The 18,616-nt window shown below is 46.7% G+C and overlaps 1 non-coding gene across 1 annotated transcript in view; it reads left to right on the top strand.

Moving 5' to 3' along the window:
• Window positions 1-18,616, top strand: part of LOC115322706 — a gene marked incomplete at its 5' end in the record, with an annotated part of 77,939 nt that overhangs the window by 42,351 nt on the left and 16,972 nt on the right. Inside the window, 2 exons of the transcript XR_006077738.1 lie at window positions 7,176-7,251; window positions 17,544-17,620. This is a non-coding gene — a transcript (uncharacterized LOC115322706). The remainder of the gene's footprint in view (window positions 1-7,175; window positions 7,252-17,543; window positions 17,621-18,616) is intronic.

Below are 18,616 nucleotides of genomic sequence, written 5' to 3'. Positions count from 1 at the left end.
CTAGATTCGATGATTCAGTGTCCGGTCAGTGACGCGTTTTTTTTTATAGGAATTTTCCAAAATAGAGGCCTGGAAAACAAGATTGAATGATAATGGAGCCTATTGTGGAACTGGAAAGAGAAGTGATAAAGCAATCAGACAGAGAGAAAAGATGTCGTTGACAAATAATTTTTATTCCAATCGGAGCGACCTCCGAACCGCCAATTGCCATTTCTGAACAAATATTAGCTCAGTTAAGCGCCACGTCACGCAAATGCTTGGGCGTGCAGTCGGCGCTTACCCCTTTTACACTAGAAATGGGATTCGAAAACACAGAACCAGCCCGAGAACAGAAAAAATGGCCCCGGACAAAATTGTTTGAATAGTAAACCCGGACAAAATGGTCCAAATAAATTTTGCTGTATTTTTTCTTGCTCCTTGTTTTTATTAGCTTTAGTCGGTACAATCCCAACATATAAAAACATAAATATTCGCATAATGCAATACATTTTTTTTTTGTGAAATAAGCATTTAATTACTCAAAGAAACTAGTTGTAAATGTGCGCTACGTATGGCTTCACTCGAAACGTCTTGTTGTAGCTCTGTTGAACTAACGAGGGAACTCCTTTAAAGTAAAACATTAAGTTCACAAAATGTAACTGTACCGTACCGATTCAAAGCTTCGAGCGGGATATCGGAAAGAGTTGTATCAAGCAGTCAAATAGTTGTTGTTGTTTGTTCGGAATAATAAAAAAGAGTGCAAAATAAACGGTACGAAGTCGAAGAAAAACAAACACAAGACAGGTGCCTGCCCTGTGTGTGTGTTTATCCAACATTGTCACGTCTATATTGAGCCTCTTTTTTTATGGTCTCTACAAAAGTTGCATTATAAGAGCATTGAATGTACGCTTAATAGAACTTCATAGTAGCTCCTCATTAAAAGATGAGTGTCTAAAAATCACTTCGGACCATTTTGTCCGGGGCCATTTCGTCCAGGGCCATTTCGTCCGAGGCCATTTCGTTCTGCATCCTACCATGCCATCTTGCTCGCGAAAACTACAAGAACAGCAGCGACCACGTCTCTGTTTTTTTTTCCTCATGCCGTACCATTTTTCTAACTTTTGGTGGGCGACCTCGAAGTAGCGAGCGGGGTTCACCGGCGGACGGAGCAGTCATTTTGTACACTGCGTTATTGTTCATAAATTTAAACGCACTACATATCGAAGTTTAGTTTTGCTTCACTCAATACGCACTTATAGAATATGCCTATGAGATTATTTCGGGGTATCGTTATCGTTATAGACATAACTGCCCCTTGAAATCTAAAAACCACCATTCACAGGCTGATTTATTTCTGAAGATAAAGATGACTGGAACAGACGACACTAACCTTCCGCGCAGCAGGATTTTTGATGGCACTCCCGGATTGGTCCCAACTCTATTTTTGCGGCTTGACGCGTGCCGCGAAACAATCAGAGGCGCCGTATTGAGACGGGCGGTGTCATGACCACAAGCGAGGATAACTGCATTCTATACTAAAAAAAAAAGACAAAAAAAAAACGTTTTTCTGTTTTATTTATCTTTCATTCATACGCGCAGTATATGTACATTGTTTAAACACGAAAGCAAGTTAAAAAATGGCTCTTGTTACTAAAAAAGCGCGACGCCGCTTAATCACCGTATCACTCATTCAACACGACACGCACTTTTGTGTGTGTGTGTGTGTGTGTGTTGATCAATCACGAAGTTTTACGCCTTTGCAAATTTGTATACAGTTTTTTTGGGAGGAAATAAAGTACACATTCGATTTCCGCAGGTACAGATTTCTTCAAATAAACTTTAATTCAATGACCCGTTTGGTTTAACAAATGAGTACCAAAGATTAGCTTTATACTAACATTTCTTACTAAATAAAACACGGCTAGCAGTTCCGTTTGCAAACGAACGCCAGTGTTCAGACCGGTGAAGCAGGTGAATCCCGGAGAAAAGCTCACCGGAGAAAAGCTCACCGGAGAAAAGCTCACCGGAGATAAGCTCACCGGAGAAAAGCTCACCGCAAAACCGGCGGATGCGGAGAAAAGCTCACCGGCCATTGAGCGTATGCGCAGAAAGGCTCATCGATATTTTTTCTTCTTTTTATGTGGAGGCTGTTGGATCGTGCGTAACATATATCAATTTATTATCATTAAAATTCGTCAGCTTTGTAAAAAATAAAATGTCCTCTTTTGTAATATTTGTTAAGCTTAATGGGTATATTGCTCCCAAATTAATAATCGCGGGTCAGTGTTTTTTGTGGCTTACTCTCTAGGCAACGAAAGCCTAACTAAAATGTTTGTGAACTTGAAGAACAGGAAAAAGTTTAAAAAAAGGTAATGATGACTGCCTAAAACCTAAAAATCAAAGGTGTAAATGCCAAAAATTCAAAAGTGCACGCTCAACACCGCGGTGCCTGAAATTCTCTTTGAAGCTTTTGTTAAAGGGGTCATGAAACGCTTTTCCAACTTTTTCCTGTTGTAGCTTTCCTCCTCAACTCATAAATCGCCCATTCCACCAAACAGTTAAAGAAGACGAAAAGAAGAGAGGCCCCTCTCGCTCGGAATCTGGTTTATGTAGCCGGACAGAGCCATTGTCCCCCTAGAAGATTAGCCCGTCGTTCAAAATTCAGACAAAAGTTGCTTTCCCCACCCCGTTCATCCCGAAGCTGACAGTGCTGTTGAAGCTACGTGCTCGTTGGGCCAGCCACACTTGCCACGTGAGCGTGGCAAATGTGGCTGCAGAGAATGAAGTCAGGTGATGAAAGGGAGGCGGCTGATTGGTCCGGCAAGCGCGTAGCTTCCAGCACAATGTCAGCTTAGGGGTGAAGGGAATAAGTGAGGTCCGGTTGCGTGTGACGTCAGTTTGGACCCGATGACGAGCTTTTGGGACCGCGGATGTATCACAGTGAAAAGGCAGAGAGGTCGCGAAGGGGAGGAGGTACGAAATAGTCCGCTCTGTTTTCAAATTTTCGCACTGAAAGTCGGGCTTTTGACTTTCTACCTTTTTTCTTTTGGTCCACTGAACTATGTGCTATTAGTAAAATCCCAATCTAAAATGATTTATCCCAACCCAAAAATCGTTTCATGGGCCCTTTAACATTTGAAAACAGGATAAAACAGTCAATAGGATATCGAGGCTTCTTTCTTCCACGGACATGCACGTTTTCTAGCCGTTCGTGCTGGTGTTTCCACAAGTTTCCTTTGTGTGATAGTGCCCTTCTACGGTGAGCCACTCATGACCTTCAGAGCGGCACACTGTCACCGTTGTTACCCGCGACCTATATACGAAGTAGTCTTCTGTAAGGTAGCGAAGTGGGTGAGTTGGTAAACGTTATGCATGATGAAAACTGCTCAAACGACGACGACGGAGTGAAGACAACAAACAAGACAGGACGAACCTGTTCTCGCAACTAAAGTTTTGTTAGTGAAATTAACATAAAGAATACAGCGTAGCCGACACTGATTACATTAACAAACATCTACTTATCTATTAGGCACTACACAATATTTGGACCTCAAGCGATTCACACACCGCTATTCATATTAGCTCGCAAAAAACAAACCTCTTTATCTGACAGAGCTACCGACGGCGCACCCTCAGCTGTCAATAAATTGTTGCCTTTTTTACCAGTGTACGATGTTCTGATTTTATACTTGCGGCTTCATTAATTTACAGAATGGGTGATTTCTAATTTCTGAGGAATGAGTAAATATGCCCAATGAACCTCAAGAATATTACAAAAACGTGGAGATATTTTTAATGAAGTGACGAATGCGAATTGTGTTAAATTTCCACGTTTTACGCAGAATCAAGCTAAGCTAAAAAAATATTGGTGAGCTTTTCTCCACATCTGCCGGTTTTGCGGTGAGCTTTTCTCCGGTGAGCTTATCTCCGGTGAGCTTTTCTCCGGTGAGCTTTTCTCCGGTGAGCTTTTCTCCGCCGCCCGAAGCAGGTGGCCCGGGAGTCAAAGGCATCGAAGCCTGCTTCATCTGTGGTCGGAGGCGAACATTATCTCGGCCTCGAATTGCACGCGACTTGGTAAATAACTACGACATTCCACCTCTCTAAGCTTTCAAGGACTTGACAGCTCAGACGGGCAGCTTTGTTTCCACAGAATGGCACACCCAATTTCTCGCGTGCAAAGCCTTTCGAGCCTGGTCATTGTGTCCCTCTATCCGGAAGAAGACTTAAAGGGGCACTGACACCCCAAAGGTCGTATTTATTTTTGTTGTCTAAAACGATGCAAGTTGTAGTCATAGACACGCAAAAAAAAAAAAAACGCATCGCGAAAAAAAATTTTCCCGCGCGCGCGCGCGCCTTTTTATTTTTGGCGTTTGATTTTCCCGCCTCTCGCATCCTCGCTTCTTTTGATCGGTGACGTCAAAAATCAGGAAATTTAGAAGCTTTGTAGGCGACATCTCTATAACATTTAATTACGGCAATCCTAAAACATGTTTTTTAACGCAATTGCGAACGCACTACGGCCCTTCTTTTTGAAATACCAAAAATCGGGAGTTCGTTGTGGTGCCGTCTCCTGGATTTGTATCCTCCAACGGAAAACAGGCGACACCGCTCAAAACCGGTCCGCCGCAACGCCGGGCGCTCGCTCCTTTCCTCCTCGCTTTGGGTCGCCATGGCAACAGCAGGGAGTGGTGAAAGGAAGTGGACTCTCAGGTGTCCTCAATTTTTGACGTCAAGGCACCGGCGCCGATCGCGCGGGAACTTCGAATTCGGCATTTGGAAATTGTTTTTTTACTTCACGAATACTGAATTCCCAAATCTCAAATTTTGAGGGTAATGTCCCGGCATCGTTTTCAATCGCTTCGGATAATAAAAAAAAAAAAATATGATTTTGATGTGTCAGTGCCCGTTTAAGCGACCTTCGTTTTCCAAAGATCGCTTTATCTCTTTCCTGGCTGCAACAAGAAGCCTTTTCGCTCTTTCCAGGCCGGAAACTAGCTCTGCATTTCTTTTTTTATTTTCCATGGGATGATTTTGCTTGAGAAAGCACGCTTCATAGGGATCTTCCCAAAAATCGGTTCTTTTTTAGCGAAAAGAACCCTTTTTTGCTCATTTGGCTCCTTTTTTTCTGAGAGTGTATTGGCATCTTGCACGTGCGTTGACGCTTTATTTGGTTATTTACTTCGAGTCTTTTGTACGGGAAAGACGTGCGCGTGCGGCGCGTGCTGCGGGGCGAGCGTAGAGTTTTTGGTCACGCACACAAAAAAATCACGTAACCCTAGCCAAAAACAGCTTCGCTGTAAAAGCAGTAAAAAATCTAATTTATCTCCGGCGATGGGAGGAACATTGTGCCGGCACCAAGGACGGCATGTGACCAATGAAAACACAACATTTTGTTGAGATTGCAAACGTTATTACAAAATGTTTATGCATTTCTAGATGATAGAAACAAGTAAGAATAGTCAAAAAATGTGTTTTTTTTTTCGGAGAGGTGACATAATGCTACAATAATTGTCTAAAAAAAAACTTTTTTTTTTTCTTTTTTTTTTTCTTTTTTTTTTGCGGGAGTGATGTGCTCGGTTGTTAGCTCTCGGCAGCTCGAGAGTCCGGTCTCTATGGGCAATGAGCCGCGCGCATTCGAGATATCACTCCGCGGTTCCACCGGTCGGAAGCAGTGGTCCTGGTTTCGGATACTTCTCCCATCGCCGGAAATGAAATCGGTGTGTTGCGATCGTTGATTTCCTTTTTAGTAGGGAAAGTGGCCGCGTATCGGCATGATTTAGGGATTTCTAGGATGCTTAGAGTCAGCAGAGTGAGTTATCGTCATATTTAGGCAACCTTAGAAACCTCCACAGGGCACCTTTAAGGTTGAACGCAGTATAGTTGACTATTCAACTCACCCTCTTATATGTCCCCCTGACCGTTTAACTCACCTACACAAGCCGGATTCGTGTAGGTTTGACGATTTTTTTTAAACAAATTTATAAAGAATTTAAGAACAGCCTGCATATATGAATGACACACACACACACACGCATGCACACAGAGAGAGAGAGAGACACACACACACACACACACACGCGCGCGCGCGCTTGCACCGTAATAACAAGCACACGCACGCGCGTGCTTGTTATTACACGCGCGCACTCGCGCGGTGCCCAATGCACGCGCGCGTGTGCGCGCGCGTGCACCGTAATAACAAGAAGATGTTATTACGGTTCAACTATAGTGTGCAATGCAATGTTCGCAATAAAGGGCTAAAAAACTTTGGGCACCATCTGCTTGTTGGACACGAAAAATAAAAATAAAAATTTCCGTTACATGATCATAATGTAGTAACCGCTCTTAGAAATTAATAATTCCTGATTTGTTTTGCTGACAGCGAGTGCCTAAGAGCTAGAAATATGTGCGATGCACGTTGTGGATAACAGTTACAATACTACATTTGTTTCTTGAACCGATGTATAATGAAGTAGTTCCAATGTTCTCATGTTCGCATAACGCATAACACTAAAGATAGAGTATGTGAAGCATTGAAAGCGCAGAGATCATGTAGACAAACACACGCAGAAAAAAAGAAAACAGTCGCAGGAATTTTTGACGTCGCGTGGTACCTTTGGAGGATTGACTCGAAGTACTCTTTCAAATACTTTGCATTTATTTAAAAGAAAGTACACCACAGGGCTACGCGCGCTCACGCCTGTACTGTCCTATAGTCGGTGACATGTAGCAGATGCTCCGCCTCTGCCGCGAGCAAGCTATTGCGCAAAGAATGAGGGCACATATATTCTGGATAGCATTTGTTCGAATGAAGTCAAATTGTTTCAAACGTAATCCGAAGTTTAAAAAAAACGAAGAAAGAGTAAACGTTTTGGATTCAAAAAAGAACAATTTCAATGGGTGATGTCAAAATCATTCACAGCTTATGATGTTCATGACAATTGTAAAGAGCGTACTTAAACGGGAGGTTCGAACAAGTCCAATAGGACTTCCGAATGCTTTTAATGAAGTATTTTGCAAAAGTTGCGATTATTGGTTTGTAATCTTAATGAGGTTTTGTTTATGTATTTGAATGCATCATCTTTGTATGCGCTTATTTAACGTCATTAAACCCTGTACATGACACTATTGCGATTGCAGAAAATAGAAAGCATCAGCACTGGCGTCGTTTTGAAACCCTTTTTCTTACGTGTTTACAGTTAGAGAAAAAGAGCAGCTGGATAAAAGACGTCACCATCAAGGGAATATGTAGAAGAGGAATGTGCATAAAAACGCGTACGTTGATATGCATTGCGATATTAGCACAATATTCGTTGATCACAGAGTGAGGGTGAAACCGTGAACTGCGCGAAAGAGGAGACGAACGAACCTAGAATACTCACACAACAAAAGACGAGAATGACTCCCAGGTAGTACCATTTCTTGCGCGAATATTGGATATTGTACGGGCAATCCAGAAAGTTAGGATTCTAAAATCTCGCTTGGAAGTTGCGGGCATCTTCCAGCTCCGATTCCCACAGACCCTGTCCCCGGATGAATATGACACTGCAATGCTTCGCTCTCGGCAAAAGGGTTTATTCACTCACTCATTGCCTTGGGGGGTTTCGGGATCGGGGGACGGTCATCAGCGAGGCCGCGGGAGAGCCCGCTGCCACAGCAGCTTCTCCGAGTCCCAGCGGTGGTCGTCCACACCGCGTCATGGGAACATCGTCGTCCAGGGTCGCTGTCCGGTCCGCTTGTCGAGTCCGCCACTCGACGTAGTGCCCGCACTCCCTGCGCCAGCGTCCAGCGCCGTCCGAGCTCGCCTCCGTGACCGGTCCCTTGTGAAGTCGGCAGCCCAAGCCCTCTTCCTTTGTCTCCGTTCCCCCTTTTAAGACCTTCCCAAGTCCTTGTCCCGCCGACCGTCCAATCGGGAACCTTGCTGCGAGCCGACCCTCCGACGTCAGCGCTGGGTGAGGGGGCGCTTGCCCCGTTCCTCCCGGAGAGCTCGGACGTTCCGCGACAGGACGGCGACTGGAAACGGGAAGGTCACAGGGAACGAAGGAGCGCCCGACAATAAGGCGGCGGGGACCGGGAAGGTCACGGAGCGCGGGGGAGCCAGGGAGAGGGACCCCACACCTCCCCTCCCTCAAGGCTCGGACCCCGGGGGGCTTGAGGTTGCGTGGTCCCCAGGACCCTTGGCAGGGAGCTCGCTCGGCTGAATGTCACCGATGACGACGAGCACCCTCGATGATGATGATGGCATCAAACCATGCAGGTCAGCGGTGAACGTTGATTCACTGGGAAGCTCGTGACCGACGGAGCACGGTCCACGAACTGGTCCGGAGCACCACAGCTCACAACACGGACGGGCACTCCGGCACACACAACACGCCGGCACTTAAAGTTCGCTTCCGTCCCTAATGTAACAGACAGGGATCGCGCAAAAACGAATAGCGGCACGCTATATGATCAGACAGCGCGACGAAACCAAAATCTTTCGATCGTTGGACATGCCACGAAATAAAAACAAAACTTTTCATTTCAATACTAACGGGCAGGCAATCATCAAAAACGTCACGCTACACGTTCAAGGGGTACATAAGAGGAAAACCATTCCTTAACTAAAAGGTATGAGCACTCATTGTATGCTCAAATCGTACATACGCCCACTATACAACATTTGCTCCTATCAAACTCAACCGCATTCTTTTAAAACAGTAAGCAATCTACCAGAGCGTCAGAACCGCACACCTCTGACAACAATATTAATCTCCAACACACTCGCGAAGAACGCACAAAACCTCAAAAACTAAGAATAACCTTCCGTAAAACAGAAACGGTCACAAATCCAGTCCCGTTCGCGAGGTGCGACTCGAAAAAACACGCTGGCAACGGTAGCAATCACCCAAGACAGGCACCCATGCACTCGGCGTTCGCGACACCCGAGCCACAAACACGCTACAGCCAAGCTACGCAGCACGCCTTCATCAGAAGGGGTAATCACCTTACTGAGAGGCCGTTGTTCCCTGGTACCGGCCACTTACACCAGTACAAAGGGAACAGTACCTTGATCGTGCGAACAGCAGATCTCATTGGACAGCCTATTTACACGGCTATGTCCGTAACGTCTGGGCATGTACCAGACGTTACCGCTTCACCGCTCGGAGGTAACCACCCAACAGGAGCGACGAGCGCGTAACGGCGGTCCGCACCCAACCCCGCACGGGCTCGACAACCGCGACAAGCGCATCGACGCACGTTAGAGTTCTTCCCCGGCCAAACCCCGACACCGCATAACTAAAAAGTCTTCCAGCTGATGTCAAGGCCGGCCGGGATCGAGCAATAAAGGTACGCCGTCAACGCGTCTCGCGACTCTTCGACGTTCTCGAATCGAGCAACGTGTCCACACACAAACGCAGTAGGTTACGCACAAAGCTCGCCCCCAGCCAAGTCAACACGCCGCATGACTGAAAAGTCTTCTTGCGACTGTGAGGACAGGCAGGGTTCGAACAATGTAAGTATCCCACACACGCACCTCTCAACTTCCGCGCAGCGAGCGCGATACCAAAATGCCAAATAATCTAACCGGCCAGTCTTGGAGATGGACGAGCTAATAAACTATATTTGCTCTGCATAAACAGTTACCGCAGCGTCGAAGTGTCTACCGCATTTACCGCCGCATTCCAACACCCGCTACCCATTCATGCAAAGGCTCCAGTTTGTACAGCGACGGGCTGACCCAACGCACAACAGTTATAGGCCGCCGACGGCCATGCCGCTGCCATAATTTCTAGGCTTCCCGGGCACGTACCCGCCGACGTGAACCGTACGTTTTCCCGGGCCAACCGCGCATCTGTACAGGATAAAACTATGAACAACTCGTCACATCATCGCAAGAACGCCACTCCCCTCGTGCAGGTTTTCACTGCATGAGCCCAGCTCTTTCCTCACCTAGCTGTCTTTTCTCCCCTAAATTTATAATTTATCTCTAATCCAGGCCTCTGCACGACCAATTACGCTCTCTACGCCCTCGCGTCCCAACGCGCACCAAAGCACGGCTACTGTATCCGGCGGCAGCGCAAAGCGCGCGCTTGCTGCCGCTCCTCCGGAGACGGAGAAAACGAAATGAAAGAGTAACTCCCGCCGCAAGGCTCAACCCTCGATATGGCGGTGTGAGGATCCGGAACCAACTGTGCGCGCAATTAAACGGAATCAACCTCACGACTCTACAACCAGAAACGCACGGGTCATGCCCATCGCGTCAGACTGGACTCCACAGAGCATTACACACGCACAGCCACTGATAAAGTGAAAACGGAAACTCTGTGGTTTTCGGGATTCCGATGCCCACGCACCGGACATCGCGTACCCGGCACGATTTAGTGGGCTGAGCCCCTAAATGTAGCCTCTGGCCACAAGGTACTCGTTCAAAGCGATCTTGGTCGGAACCACAAGAGCGTATCCGTACCTTAAAACGCTGTCAACTAACGATGCTCAAAACTGCGCCGACAGCTCAAGCAAGGCCATCTGGGAGCTAGCATGCGGTCAAACCGAGACGCTAGTCTCCTCCCGGACAAAATGCAATGCGGGAATAATTTCCAAACACAGTCCATGCAACCGCCATCCGCAATGGGAGCGTTCTCCACCCAAAGCGATGCCTCTTTAACGCGTCCGATCAGTAACAAGCGTTACAAACCATTACATCGATACGCGAACAAAGGCGGTTAGGCGCGTCACATCTCCCAAACCGTGAGCCGGCATCTTTCCAGCAGACATGGACGGCCGGAGGCGTAGGTGGGGGGACGCCCGACGCTACAGGCCTCGAGGGGTGCGGTAATTTCGACGCACAGAGCGCTCTTGCTCAGCAGGATCAACCTGCCAGCATCTAACCGGGCGCTGAACAGCAAATACTCATGGAGCGTCTCGCAACGGGGATAAGTGAATTCCGGACCTGCTGGGCAAAAGGGTTAATCCCTTAAAACAGCGGTCAAAATCCGCGCCTCCTAGTCAGACAGGCGATAATGTCAGGGCCTCCGTGCGGCGCTCCCGCAACGAAACTTCGTGCGGCGCTCCCGCGACAAAGATGACACCCAAAAAGAGCGCGAAACAATGCCCCAATTCAACCGGAAACAGGTTAGGAGTCGGAATGCCTGCCTGATCAAAAATCAGGCCCCACGTTGCGGCGCCAGTTTATGCGGGCATTTTCTAGCTCCGATTCCCACAGACCCTGTCCCCGGATGAATATGACACTGCAATGCTTCGCTCTCGGCAAAAGGGTTTATTCACTCACTCATTGCCTTGGGGGGTTTCGGGATCGGGGGACGGTCATCAGCGAGGCCGCGGGAGAGCCCGCTGCCACAGCAGCTTCTCCGAGTCCCAGCGGTGGTCGTCCACACCGCGTCATGGGGACATCGTCGCCCAGGGTCGCTGTCCGGTCCGCTTGTCGAGTCTGCCACTCGACGTAGTGCCCGCACTCCCTGGGCCAGCGTCCAGCGCCGTCCGAGCTCGCCTCCGTGACCGGTCCCTTGTGAAGTCGGCAGCCCAAGCCCTCTTCCTTTGTCTCCGTTCCCCCTTTTAAGACCTTCCCAAGTCCTTGTCCCGCCGACCGTCCAATCGGGAACCTTGCTGCGAGCCGACCCTCCGACGTCAGCGCTGGGTGAGGGGGCGCTTGCCCCGTTCCTCCCGGAGAGCTCGGACGTTCCGCGACAGGACGGCGACTGGAAACGGGAAGGTCACAGGGAACGAAGGAGCGCCCGACAATACGGCGGCGGGGACCGGGAAGGTCACGGAGCGCGGGGGAGCCAGGGAGAGGGTCCCCACAAAGTACACATTGAACCCGAACCGTAGTACGGTCATATTGGTCATTATTCTCCAAACAACTGACAGAGCTTGGCTTTGCTCTCTGTTTGATGGCTTTGGGTTTGAATTTTTGAACAAATACACTAATTAGGACTTTGAGATTGAAAAAATGAGGGAGCCTCTGCCGGTCCCTTATTGCAGAAAACAATGAAGTGTTCGGGTATTGAAAGCCAGAGATGCCGATACTCAGTGATCGCAATTACTTGCGTGATGTTTGTCTTTAGTTAATTTACATAAAAACAAACACTTTGAACACCAAGGCACGGTTTTACAATTTGTTTTCTTGTGCTTTATTACAAAAACAATATAGAGCATGCATTTTCTTGAAGCTCCCGCAAAAAAATAATAATAACAACAATACCAGCGCCATATAACGCCAGGTTCACCATTGTAGTCACATACATACAGCTTTGTATGGCCTGATCAAAACAAAACAGCGCAAAGACCAGGACGAAGTAGAAGAAACCACAGGACACAGCGCTGACTTTCAACTGAAGATATATTCGTGTAGGCGTCTGTTATAAATAGCAAACTTGCCACCAAAAAAATCAAGGAAAAAACACAAAAGATATATAACATGTCACGTTTTCAATACAACACTGTCAATGCTTTGCCCTCATCGTTCTAAAAACTGCCGCTCCTTATCCGAAAGTAAAAGTGACGGGGCACTAACATAATCAGGACCCAGTCGCGCAATATCACGTGCTTATATTATTTCCCGCGTCTCTCTGTCGTTATTCTTAAAAACCACTTGGCATCCCTCGAAGGCGGGAATGCACCTGCAATCGCTGCAGTGCACGCCTAAGTGCCCTGACACGAACGTTGTATCGATGTTCTCTGAGTTGCCCTATATAACGACGGCTGCAAGATAAAGGAATGGAATAGACCCCTCCTTGCACACAACAAACGAACTGATTTTGGTTTTTTTTTTTTTTTTTTTTTGTGCACACGATCTTGTTGTTAACATCTGAATTTACTTTTCTGCAAAACCCTGCCAACTTATTAGGTGCCGAAAACACAACCTCAACACCTACACTTCCCACTTTCGTCAGGTTATGTGAGATACCATAAAGATACGGTACAACGGTGACGTTTTTGCTCACTTGTCTAGCCTTCAGGGTGGAGTTATTATGCCTCTTCTTTAGTAAGACCTCAGCCACTGTAGTTAATAATAGATACACCGGATAGCCAGCAGTCCGGAGTAGAAGCTTGTTCATTAAAACTTATATCAACCTGGTTTGAGCACGACTTGTCCAGAGCATTTTGAAAACACAGGTTAACTATCCCTCGTTTTACAAGCTTAGAGTGCGCTGAGGTGAACGGCAGAAGTGGTTTATTGCTTCGTGGTTCTTATCCCCAACACATGTGAGCATCACAAAAGTGAAGACGGAGGTCTAAAAACCTAATGGAGCTATTATAGGCAGCTCATGCGTCAAAATGAGCGGTTTAAGGCTATCGCTGAAAGTAGTCAAAACAAACGAAACCTCTGCTCCGAAGGCTTTTTTGTCACAATCACACAACCAAATAATCATCCACAAACCTAAAACTTCTTGCGACCTTAGAACCTACAAGTCTTGTAACAGGGACTCTATTATAAAATGCGAGATAAATGTCGCTCAGCACGGGAGCTATGCACGACCCCATACAGACACCATTCTTTTGGATAAACACATTGTCATTCCAGGTCGCAAACGTCGACTTCAAATAAAACGCCAGAAGCTCTAAAAACTTGCTCGCACTAAGGCCTGCTTCATTTTGAAACGCCACATAGCCATGCCTGACAATGCATTCTTCAACACTTGCCATTAGCTTGTTATGCGGGAGTGAATAATACAGATCTTTTATGACTATCGAGGCTAGGCCAAAAGACTCCTGCTAGGATAGTCTTTTAGATACCCAATTATTTCTTCTGAATTCTTAACTCGAAATGGGTCATCTATCACAAGCACATTCAAACTCTTCTGTAGGAAGGCAGCCGTGGATTTGTGCAGCGTCCCATTTTCCGATGCAATGACACGCAGAAGGCAATCTACTTCATGTGTTTTGGCTGAAAAAAAAATAATTTTAGACTTAACCCTCTACATTTTTCCACAGATAGCGCAAGTTTATTTAAACCTGGCCTCTTCTAGCTTAACTTTTGAAAATGGCGCATCGTCCTTGTTAGAAAAAGTAGCATAGACAGCATCAGACGCTTTTTCCAAAAACATGCCCTTTGGTGCAACAACAAAGCCCCCTTTTTTATCTGCTGTTAGTAGCGACAGATTGTTATCCTTTAAAAAGGAGACCGTGCTCTTTAGAGGAATCTTATGACCGGAAGGCTTACAGTTCATGAAGACATACACTCCTTCAGACACACATCTTTCGGTCTCTGATTCCGGAGCTCTTGCAGAGACTTGCTTCACCATTGATAGAAGTTCAGGAGACGATCTCTTCGGCTCCACGGCGAACTTGGGGCCTTGGCACAGGACCCTTTCCACTTGCTTCGGGAGATCAGTTCCATCCAATTTGTGGATATTGTTTTCTGCAGCTGGAGTTGTCTTGGCCACGCTTGCTCGAAGGTGCAACAAAGCTTGTTGCCACAGAAAGTCAACAGTTCTGTCAAGTGTACGTAAAAATTCGCGCCACCGAGAATCACTCCTGTACGGATTGGCCCTTTCTTGAAGGCGGTATGAACAGGCACTCTCTGTAAAGTCGTGTCTGTCGTTCACATTCTGAACGGAGGATCCTGCGAACCCGCATTCCATGGCCTTGCGAAGGACCGTACGCACCAAACAAGACCCGGACTTATATGCGGATCTTGTTTGGTGCGTACGGTCCAAACAAGATAGATACGATCCGGACTTCGATCCGGATCCTGTCTGTCGAGCAGGAGTCTTTTGGCCTGCCTGCTCGATAGAAATAAAATATATGTATTATTCGCTCCCGCATGACAAGCTAATGACAAGTGTTGAAGAATGTAATGACAGGCATGGCTATGTGGCGTTTCAAAATGAAGCAGGGCTTAGTGTTAGCAAGTTTTTAGAGCTTCTGGCGTTTTATTTGAAGTCGAGGTTTTCGACCTGGAATGACAATATGTTTATCCAAAAGAATGGTGTCTGTATAGGGTCGTGCGTAGCTCCCGTGCTGAGCGACATTTATCTCGCATTTTATAATAGTCCTTTTGACAAAACTTGAAGGTTCTAAGGCTGCAAGAATTTTTAGGTTTGTGGATGATTATTTGGTTTTATTAGATTTTGACAAAGAGGCCTTCGGAGCAGAAGTTTCGTTTGTTTTGACTACTTTCAGCGATAGTCTTAAACCGCTAACTTTGACGCATGAGCTGCCTATAAATAGCTCCATTAAGTTTTTAGACCTCCGTCTTCACTTTTGTGATGCTCACACGTGTTGGGGATATGAACCACGAAGCAATAAACCGTTTCTGCCTTTCACCTCAGCGCACTCTAAGCTTGTAAAACGAGGGATAGTTAACCTGTGTATTCAAAAGGCTCTGGACAAGTCGTGCTCGCACCAGGTTGATATAAGTTTTAATGAACAAGCTTCTAGGACTCCGGACTGCTGGTTATCCGGTGTACATATTAACTGCAGTGGCTAAGACCGTACTAAAGAAAAGGCGTAGTAACTCCACCCTGAAGGCTAGACAAGTGAACAAAAACGTCACCGTTGTACCGTATCTTTATGGTATCTCACATAACCTGAGGAAAGGGGGAAGTAGAGTAGGTGTTGAGGTTGTGTTTTCGGCACTTAATAAGTTGGCAGGACTTTGCAGAAAAGTAAATTCAGATGTTAACAAGATTGCGTGCACTAAAAACACTAAGATCAGTTCGTTTCTTGTGTGCAAGGAGTGGTCTATTCCATTCCTTTATCTTGCTACCGTCGTTATATAGTACAAATGGGAAGATGCTTAAACGATAGACTTAAGAGAACATCGATACAACGTTTTTAAAGTCGTGTCAAGGCACTTAGGCGTGCACTGCAGAGATTGCGGGTGCATTCCTGCCTTCGAGGGATGCCAAGTGGTTTTTAAAAATAAGGACAGAGGGACGCGGGAAATAATAGAAACACGTGATATTGCGCGACTGAGTCCTGATTGTGTTAGTGCCCCCTAGCCGCCTCGGTGGCTCCCGAGGCGAGAGCGCCGGCCTTCGGATCCCCATGTGGCGGGTTCGAATCCCGACCGCGGCGCCCGCAATCTGACGGAGTCTTATTGCGGAGAAGGCGCCGTGTAACCGAGCTCTCGGTTGCACGTCAAAAGATCCCCAGGTAGTCTAAATTAATCATCGGTCCTCCACTGGGGCGTGCCAGATGCCCGTCGTTGGTTTGGCACGTAAAACTCCCAAATTTGACTTTGACTTCGTGTTAGTGCCCCGTCACTCGTACTTTCGGATAAGGAGCGGCAGTTTTTAGAACGATGAGGGCAAAGCATTGACAGTGTTTTATTGAAAACGTGACATGTTAGATATCTTTTGTGTTTTTTCCTTGATTTTTTTGGGGTGGCATGTTTGCTATTTATAACAGACGCCTACACGAATAAATCTTCAGTTGAAAGTCAGCGCTGTGTCCCGTGGTTTCTTCTACTTCGTCCTCGTCTTTGTGCTGTTTTGTTTTTATCATGTCTATATACTTACCAACTAGCCCAAACTTCTACGTTATTTAACTTTATATGGCACTCATATAACCTTATATGTTAACTTTTCAGGTGTATACAATTTGTATACGATCTGACATTTCCCAAATATGTAAATTGGTTATTTCAAGTGCCATTTTAGAGCGCAGCTCTTAGGGGCCCGTTTCCAGCCTGAGCGGCGTCGCCGTCGCCGTCGCCGTCGCCGTCGGCGTAACCGCGCGTTGCATGCAACTCAGAGGAGATGCAACAGGTTGCATGCAACCTGACAAGCAGCAGGTTGCATGCAACCTGTGATGCAGCAGCTCATAGGAGATGCAACAGGTTGCATGCAGCCTGAGATGCAGCAACTCAGAGATGTAACAGGTTGCATGCAACCTGAGATGCAGCAACTCGATGAAGATGCAACAGGTTGCATGCAACCTGAGATGCAGCAACTCAGAGGAAATGCAACAGGTTGCATGCAACAGGTCACGTGACTCCCCAGGTCACGTGACCCCCCGGTCACGTGACCCTGAGGGGGTCACGTGACCACTCTGAGGTCACGTGACCCCCTCCCCCGAGGTCACGTGACCCCCCCCCCCCCGATGGCGTCATCGTCACTGATAACGTCACCGGCATCCGCATCGTCATCGTCATCATCGCTGATAGCGTCATCAGTGACGTCACTTATGACGTCACCGGCATCCGCATCGTCATCGTCATCATCACCGATGACGTCATCGGTATCCGCATCGTCATCGTCACATGAGTGACGTCACTGATGACGTCATCAGTGACGTCACTGATGACGTCATTGGCATCGTCACGTGGCCCCCCAAGGTCACGTGACCCACCCACCCCCCTTACCCTTCCCTCCCCCTCCTCAAGAGCTGCGCTCAAATTCGGCGTTACAGGTAGTTGTAAACGGCTTTCACTTTTTTTTCTTTCACTTCTCAACCCTATTCTTAGGGATTTTGTTTTTAATGCTTCGCTAAACCCTTGGTATATTGAATATTCGCCAAAGGTTTTTTTAATGAATATTATTCATTCAATCAAAAACACCCTGCCTATCATATATCACTTTCTGATAAAACATTTCTCTCTTACAATGATCTTTAAACAGCTCCACTGGATGGAACGCTAGTTGTATGGGACCCTAATGTCAGATGCGCTGTTTATCAAGAACAGGTCACCACAACGGTAAGTTCTTAGTGTTACATGACTCATTATATTCTTGTTGGTGGACTTGCAAACACGCAAGTCCACCAACTTGCGTGTTTGCAATATATGGGTAAGTTTGGGTGTTTTTGTGACTTCCCACGACACAAATTAATGCTAATCGCATAGCAGCAAGATTCGATCATTATGCAAGATGAGATAATATACTGAACTGAGTTTCGTTTTTTTTTTAAAGTGCAGTAGTATTTTTTGTTTATTCGCTTAATGATGCAACAGACTGTATACAGTCTGTTGCATCACAAGAACTGCAACAACGGTGCTGTTTACAAAGGAAACAAAAACAAAGTTCCGCTCAATGCTCAATGCGTTTCGACGCAGTAGCTTGGACGGAGATTTGTTTTGTGGACGCCAGTCATTTAGCAAAGACTCCTGGCGGATGCTGTTCCTTATCCGTGACGCAAGAAAAATGTTGCTTTCGCACTAATTAAATATTGTGGTAAAGCTTTTTTTTTCTGGGGATTTGGAGCGGAGCTTGACCTGTAGTTCTCCAGTATTATAAGTCATTGCAAATACTGCATGGAGCATCGAGGATGATTTGCAGGTTTTCATTTGACTCCGCCACCGACGGCGTTAGGACCACTATAAAACTGCTTACGACGATAATCGATAAACCACACTGAGGCTACAGCTATCGGGCCATCCGGGGACATTCGCGATCTGCGTATGTTTACATCTATTTTACCCGTCATTTTCTCCCCATGTGCTCGAAAATATCCCGACAGTGTTATAACCTACCATTCCTCATATACACTGCGTAGATTTGATCTTGCCCGCTAATGATACAACGCAGATCGGAAGGGCTCCGGGTCTACCTCATAGATGGCGCCAGTGTGCCAGTGTTTTATCTCGTAAACAGTGACAGGCGGTTGGTCGGTTATACGTTCACCCAAATGTGTGAACCGGCTTTCAATGGTCGTAGCGTATACGCGCAGAGCTTGTACACATACGGCATATCAG

The sequence above is a fragment of the Ixodes scapularis genome, unplaced genomic scaffold (genome assembly GCF_016920785.2).
Source record: "Ixodes scapularis isolate PalLabHiFi unplaced genomic scaffold, ASM1692078v2 PGA_scaffold1__304_contigs__length_218370807, whole genome shotgun sequence".
Taxonomy (NCBI): domain Eukaryota; kingdom Metazoa; phylum Arthropoda; class Arachnida; order Ixodida; family Ixodidae; genus Ixodes; species Ixodes scapularis.
Note: the sequence above shows the minus strand (reverse complement) of the source record. Positions and strands in the feature narration are given on the sequence as shown.